The sequence below is a fragment of the Neophocaena asiaeorientalis genome, unplaced genomic scaffold (genome assembly GCF_003031525.2).
Source record: "Neophocaena asiaeorientalis asiaeorientalis breed wild unplaced genomic scaffold, Neophocaena_asiaeorientalis_V1.1 scaffold545, whole genome shotgun sequence".
Lineage (NCBI taxonomy): Eukaryota > Metazoa > Chordata > Mammalia > Artiodactyla > Phocoenidae > Neophocaena > Neophocaena asiaeorientalis.
Window position 1 is genome coordinate 62,377 of NW_020174638.1, and position 8,018 is coordinate 70,394.

Sequence of the window (8,018 nt, forward strand, 5' to 3'; positions counted from 1 at the left end):
TGCTGGTACATCTGATTTCCAATTTAAGGGAGCAAAATATGCCACCACAAAATGTCTCTTTGGCATGCATACTATCTTGAGCTGCAAACAGGCCCAGAAAACTCAGGAAGAAACTTTGACATTTCACATAACTGCCTAAATAGAAGACCTGTTCCAGGAAGGGGGTTATCTCCATAGACAATTATAGTATGAAGTAGGTGTGTTAAAAACAGAAAAATCTAGCAAAGTCTGTTTGTTAAAATTTCCCTCTGTGTCCCATTTTCTCTGCATGGCCCAGCAAACTTTTCTTTGCCAAAAATTTGCTTTTCCATCTCCATGTGAATTGCCTTCTTCCCTTTGAGGTCTCAAACACTACCCCCAACATCCTCTTTTGTCTTTGGCTGAAGATAGCATTTAAAGTGAGGGTTTCAACATTTTTGGCAAGTTAGTTTTTCTGGGTCTCTCCCATGTATACCTGTTATTAAACCATAATTTTCTTATGTCAATTAGTCTCATGTTAATTTAACTCTTAGACAAGTGAGAAGAATCTAGAAAGGCAGAGGAACATTTCTTTCTCCCCAACATCATTTATGTGTTCTTAACTGTTATATGTTATTAGTTCCTCCACTCTGAGATAGATAGGGAATGTTTCATCTTACCTGTTTCTTTCACAGATGAACAAATTGAGGCACAGAAAGGTTGATCACTTCTGAAAAGTCTCCCTGTTACTAAGTGGGAGAGCTCTGTTTAAAACTCAGGTAATTTTATTTCCTGCTTTCCTCTTTTACCATGCAGTGCTTCATGAATAATTACTTTTAATCAACATAATAGCTCATGGGATCATGCTCTAACACTTCAATGTGTACTTCAAGACCTACACCAGTTGGATTTACTCTTGCAATCCTTAGCTTTTCTAATTTTCTCCCCACCCTTCCATCATCCAATATCTTTGAGTAACTCTTTTCTTCCCAGCACTAGGCTACAAGCAGTCTACTCAAAGACAATCTCCTGCTTAAGAGATACTCTGTTTAAGAGACTTACAATCTGTTGAGGATTGCATATCTATAAATTAAGAATTACTATAGCCTGTGCCATAGTGATGTGTGAGAGAAACAGTGGGAGCAACTCCTATAGATGGAGATGGAATGAGGAGGAAGATGAATAAAAAGAAATGAAAGAATGGAGGAAGAGGGAGTCTTTTTGAGGAAGTGTTATAGCAGTGCAGGAAGGCAGAAGGAGAAGAATGGGAGAAGAGAGTCTCTATAGAGGGACCTGTGGTCAGTGGCTAAAAGTGGCAAGTGGAACAAAAGAGGGAACAGATCTTGAGGGCCTTGTATGAAACATTCTAGGATTTATACTTTATTGTGAAGTCTGGGCATGAAGATGACATTTCACTCCACAAAAGACAAACAAGAGTTGACCACAACAGAGGGCATTTTCCAGGCAAAGGAATGAGATAAAGTAACAGAAGAACTAAGTGATATAGAGATAGTCAATCTAACTGAGAAGGAATTCAGATTGTAAAGATAATCAGAGAACTCAGGAGAAACTGGATGCGCAGAACAACAATTTAGTCGTTTTTAACAGTGTTAGAAAATATAAAGAAAAAACAAAGAGATAAAGAATACAATAAATGAAATGAAAAATACACTAGAAGGAATCAAGAGTAAACTAAATGATACAGCTGAATGGATCAGTGAGCTAGAATACAGAGTAGTGGAAATCATTGATTCTGAACAGAAAAATGAATGAAAAGCAATGAAGAAAGTTTAAAAGAATACTGGGACAACAACAAGGACACTAATATTTGCATCATAGGGTTCTCAGAAGGAGAAGGCAGAGAGAAGGGGGTGAGAATATATTTTAAAACATAATAACTGAAAACTTCCCTAACCTGGGAAAGAAAACAGTTACCTAAATCCAGGATGTGCAGAGAGACCCATATAAGATTAACCTAAAGAGGAACACACCAAGACACATAGTAATTAAAATGGCAAAAATTAAAGATAAAGAGAGAATATCAAAAGCAGCATGAGCAAAGCAACAAATAACATATGAGGGAACTCCCATAAGGCTATCAGCTGACTTTTCAGCAGAAACTCCATAGGCCAGAAAGGAGTGGTACAATATATTTAAAGTGATGAAAGGGAAAAACCTTTCTACTCAGCATAGCTCTCACTCAGGTTTGATGGAGAGATCAAAAGATTTACAGACAAACAAAAGCTAAAAGAGTTCAGCACTTCCAAACCAGCTTTACAAGAAATGTTAAAGGAAATTCTCTAAGAAAAAAGGAAAAGACCACAACCAGAAACATGAAAATTACTAAATGAAAAACTCATTTGTAAACACAAACATACAGTAAAGGTAGGAAATCATCCGTGCACAAAGCCAGTAGGAAGCTTAAAAGGCAAAAGTAGTGAAATCAACTATACCAACAATAAACAGTTAATGGATATACAAAACTATTAGATAGACATCAAAAACAGTAATCATGAAAGGAGGGGATAAAAATACAGGATTGTTAGAATGCATTGAAAGTAAGACATCAGAAACCTAAAACAATCATTTACATATATATAAACCTCATGGTAAACACAAACCACAAATCTATAACAAATACACACACAAAAGAGAAAAAGGAATACAAACATAACCCTAAAGAAAGTCATCAAGTTACAAGAGAACAAAAGAAGGAGAAAAGGAAAAAAAATACCTACAAAACCAATCCCAAAACAATTAACAAAATGGCAGTAAGAACATAGGTATTAATACTTGCTGTAAAAGCAAATGGACTAAATGCTCCAATCAATAGAGTGGCTGAGTGGATACAAAAACAAGATCTGTATATATACTGCCTATAAGAGAGTCACTGTTGATTTCAAACAATCACAGACTGTAAGTGAGGGGAATGGAAAAAAGTATTGCATGCAAATGGAAATTAAAAGAAAACCAGGTTAGCAATACTTACATTAGATAGAATAGACTTTAAAGTAAAGATTGTTTGTTGAAAGAGACAAAGGAGGACATTATATAATGATCAAGGGATCAATCCCAGAAGAGGATATAACACTTGTAAATATATATGTCCCTAACATAGGAGCACATAAACACAAAAACAAATATTAACAAATAGAAAGGGAGGAACTGAGAGTAACACAATAATAGTAGGGTTACTTCAATAACCCCATTATATCAATGGACCAGTCATTCAGACAGAAAAACTATAAGGAAACATTGGCCTTAATAACACATTAGAACAGATGCACTTAGAAAAAAATACATAGAACATTCCATTCAAAAACAGCAGAATACACATTCTTTTCAAATGCACCTGGAGCATTCCTCAGGATAGATCACATGCTAGGCCACAAAACAAGCCTTGGCAAATTTAAGACAATTGAAATCAAGCATCTTTTCTGACCACAATGCTATGACACTACAAATCAACTGTAATAAAAAAACTGCAAAAAACACAACCATGTGGAGGCTAAACAGTATAGCTCTAAACAATGAATGAATGCTGAAGAAATCAAAATGGAAATCAAAAAATAACTAGAGAGACAAATGTAAAAAATATATAGTCATCCAAAATCTATGAGACACAGCAAAAGCAGTTCCAAGGGAGAAATTATAGCAATACAATCTTACCTCAGGAAACAAATAAAATCTCAAATAAATAACCTAAACTTACACCTAAAAAACATAATAAAAAAGGTTAGAAGAGGGAAAAAAATCATAAATATCAGAGCAGAAATAAATGAAATAGAGAATAAAAAATAGAAAATAGCAATAAAACTTTGAAAAGATAAACAAAATTGATAAACTTTAGCCAGACTCATCAAGAAAAAGAGAGGGCACACATCAATAAAATCAGAAATGAAAAAGGAGAGGTTACAACTGATACTACAGGTCTGAGACACAGGTATTATATGGCAGGAACTGAATTGGAATCCAGTCCTTCTGATTATTGGCTTTTACTTATATAGTTGTTCCTGGATGAGGCTGGTGATTGAGTAACAAAATTATTAAGAAAAAACAATTATTATGACACAACGGCCTAATAAATGTGCTTAACTTGAGGTATACTTTGACTTCTAGATGTATCTCCTGTATCATATTTACGTGGTGTATTTCCAAAAAGAGGTTGTTATAGTTGTCAATGCCACTGAAACAATACAGGAGTGGGGTCTCTTTCCTTACTCCCTCCTTACCTCTCTGCTTCTCCATTCCAGCTTCTCTGTGTCCACTTGCATAATGGTGTTTAGGCTGGTGAGCAGAGTAGCAGTAGACTTCCAGCACTACTCCACCAAGAATCACCAAATGACTGCAGGACAAAGATGATAAAAGAAAGTTATCTGATGAAAGGCACTTTTGAAATCAAGTCACTTGTGTTTTTCAGATATTGTATTATTGAATACAGATACTCCATGATCAGAGAGAAGAAAGAACTACACTGTTACTTTTGGATGGGACTGAGTAATGTAAACTCACAATTAATTAAAACTAATCAAAAACCAAAAAAAACGTGTTTGGGCTCAAATGGAGAAGGTAGTTATGTGCCTCAAAGAGTCGTTTTGAAAATTAGCTGCACTGATATTAGGAAAATAGAATAGTGCCTGACACATAGCAATAGAAGTGTGTTATTATTTACAGCAAATGTTGAAACATATCAAAGTGTCACCATGCATAGTCTTCTCATCAAGAGTTCTGACATCCTCAGGCTTCCTACTGTATGTCTGCAGCCATAGTTGAGACTCCCATTGCATGATTTATTTGACTTGTCAGTGTAGCCTCTGAGCTTGTGTTCTGGGCATTTTCTTTTCCTTTTTACCTCTTTTTTTATTGAGATATAGTCGATGTACACTATTATATAAGGTACAGGTGTAATGCATAGTGATTCACAAATTTTTTTTTTTTTTTTTTGCAGTACGCATGCCTCTCACTGTTGTGGCCTCTCCCGTTGCAGAGCACAGGCTCTGGACGCACAGCTCAGCAGCCATGGCTCATGGGCCTAGCCACTCTGCGGTATGTGGGATCTTCCCAGACCAGGGCACGAACCCGTGTCCCCTGCATCAGCAGGCAGACTCTCAACCACTGCGCCACCAGGGAAGCCCGATTCACAATTTTTAAAGGTTATATTCCATTTATAGCTATTATGAAATATTGGTTATATTCCCTGTGCTGTAAAATTTATCCTTATAGTTTATTTTATACAAGAAAGTTTGTATCTCTTAATCCCCTACCCCTATTTTACCCCACCCCCCTTCCCTCACTTCACTGGTAATGACAAGTTTGAGATCTATATTTTTAAGATGTTTCCTTTTTGTTATATTCACTAGTTTGTTTTATTTTTTATGTTCCACATATAAGTGATATCACACAGCATTTGGCTTTATCTGATTTATTTCACAAGGTGTAATACCCTCAAGACTATCCATGCTGTTGCAAATGGCACAATTTAATTCTTTATTGTGGCTGAGTAGTATCCCATTGTGTATATATGTGTCTGGCTTTGGTATGAGGGGGATGCTTGTCCTGTAGAATGAGTTTGAAAGCATTATTTTATCTTCAATATTGGGTATAGTTTCAGGAGGATAGGTGTTAACTCTTCTCTAGGTGTTTGGTAGAACTCACCTGTGAAGCTATCTGGTCCTGGAATTTTGCTTGTTGGGAGTTTTTAAATTACTAATTCAATTTCATTACTGGTAATTAATCTGTTAATATTTTCTATTTCTTCTTGGTTCAGTCTTGGGACCTAATTGGAATATATCCATGTTCAATATTCTCCATGTAATATTTGGTCCTGACAGAGGCAATCTAAGGGGATGTATGTAAAAGTGTTAATATGGGGAAAATAATTTTTAAAAGTTTTATCATCAATTATTGGGAGAAAATAGAATGTTTCTTTAAAAACACATTGAATACAGTTAAAAGTTAATCTATACTTCTCCAGGGAGTTTTTTTTTTATCAAGTTCCCAAGTATTTTCTCCTAAATTTAAAAGTAAATAAAGAAACATGTTTTGTTCATTCTTTCTTTTAACATATATTAATTTAATATTTACTCTGTTTAAGGCACTGACTTCTATGTTATTGTAAATGAGCAGGACTCTATGGGGTCTTCCTGGGACAGACCCTTACCTCATATCTTTTTTTGTAGTTCCTCTCTGAAGTACTTAGATAACAGTATATGAGGCACACTTCCTGAATTGTCTCACAGATGCTAGAATAACCACCAAATGAAATAAATTAACTACCTGATGATCATAAGCTCCCAGACTTACTGGTGCCTAAGCACTGATAATACTGTTACCACAACATCAACCAATCAGAGAATTGTACACAAGTTGATCACATACTCTGTGACTCACCTCTCCCTCACCTGACCTTTAAAAATGCTTTGCTGAAACCCTTCAGGGAGTTTACAGTTTGGGTGGACATGAGCCACTCATTCTCCTTTCTTGGCCCTATAATAAAACTTTTTTGCTCCTAACTTCGATGTTTTGGTTTGTTTGGCCTTACTGTGTGGTGGGTACACAAACTCGTGTTCCATACAAGACAAAGAGAATGTAATTCTTGCCCTCAAAATGTTTATGTACTAATTCATGGAGGAGACCAGCCTATAAATGCAAATCCTGTGACAGAGGCATGCTTTGTTTTTTTCTCACTAACACCAATGTGTTTCACTAACATCCTTAGTTAGAGGTTTGATTATTCATCTTAACACTTAAACTGTGGATTTGCTTTGGGTGATATAGCAAATAAGGATATTAAAGCTGTTGCAAAAAATAAAGTGCTGAATAATGCAGTCTTTTTCATAGCCTCATTTGGAAACTTCTTGCTTCCAAGATATTAAATGTGGCCATGAGCTGTAGGTGGTGACCATCTTCATTCAAACCCTCTCCTGTGACTGGGACTGTGAGCCTGATTTCCTGGTAGCCACATGTGCTTCTTCCCTTTACCTTAAACTGGCTCATTTTCTGGAAATTAAAACAAAATTGGCTGTCCAGTTACATAGCAGGAAGATGTGCTGCAGAAGAAATTGCATTATATGCTCCAAAGACAAAGATGACTTTTGGGTTATTTGTTATTTAGGATTCTGAGTTCACCTGGTCCCATTCCTGCCTATGATGATTGAGAGGTGATATTATCTGTTTAATTTAACCTTTCCTTCCTAAGCAATATTTTAAAAACATGTGATGAGTTCATTTTCCCTTGGATCTTAGCTATATCTAGCTAAGCAGTAGCTACATATATTTAAGTTGAAAGAATTCCAAACATTGAAAGAATTCCAAACATTGATGTCCCGATGCATTTGTCACTCCATATGCATTACTTCCTGGATAATTTTAGAGACAGTTATGGTTAGAACAGGTCACAGAATTCTTCCATCTATGGCATCACATGCAGACATAATATTAAAAACATTCCTACTTTCCAAGCTATCAGGATATCCACCACAGTTGTAAAGTTGTTAGAGGACACAGAAAGAGATTCTTTGGTCTGAAGATGCCATGTAGTTACCTCATTCCAGGAAACATGCTTTTTTAGCAAGAGCTCTGTAGAGATCTAACTCCTTAATCCCCCAAATTGAGGCTCTTTGAGTTAGAAGACTCAGGGTAATATTTTCAAGACCCACAACCTAAGATGTGTTTCTTCATCATAAAAATGGAGGAAACACACCTGCCTGACCAGTTCACAATGATAGAAGGCTTGGATGAGATGCCTTGAGATACTTTTGGGTAAAGGTGATGCTATTCTCTGAAATCTGTTTAACTAAACTCAAATGTGTTATCACATGACAATGGTAAAATAGTGTATCACTGAATATGGACTATACATTTGAGTCTGTGAGATTTAAATGTAGTCTCTAAATTAACTGTAGGTATTCTGGGAGCATTTTTTTTTTTTTTTTTTTTTTTTTTACCACCAGGGAAGCCCTGGGAGCATTTTAGACATCTTAAATTCTCCTTCAGATGAAAGACCACTGTGATTGCAAACAGGAAGGATCATAGTTCCAAATATAAGCTTTGTATTGACT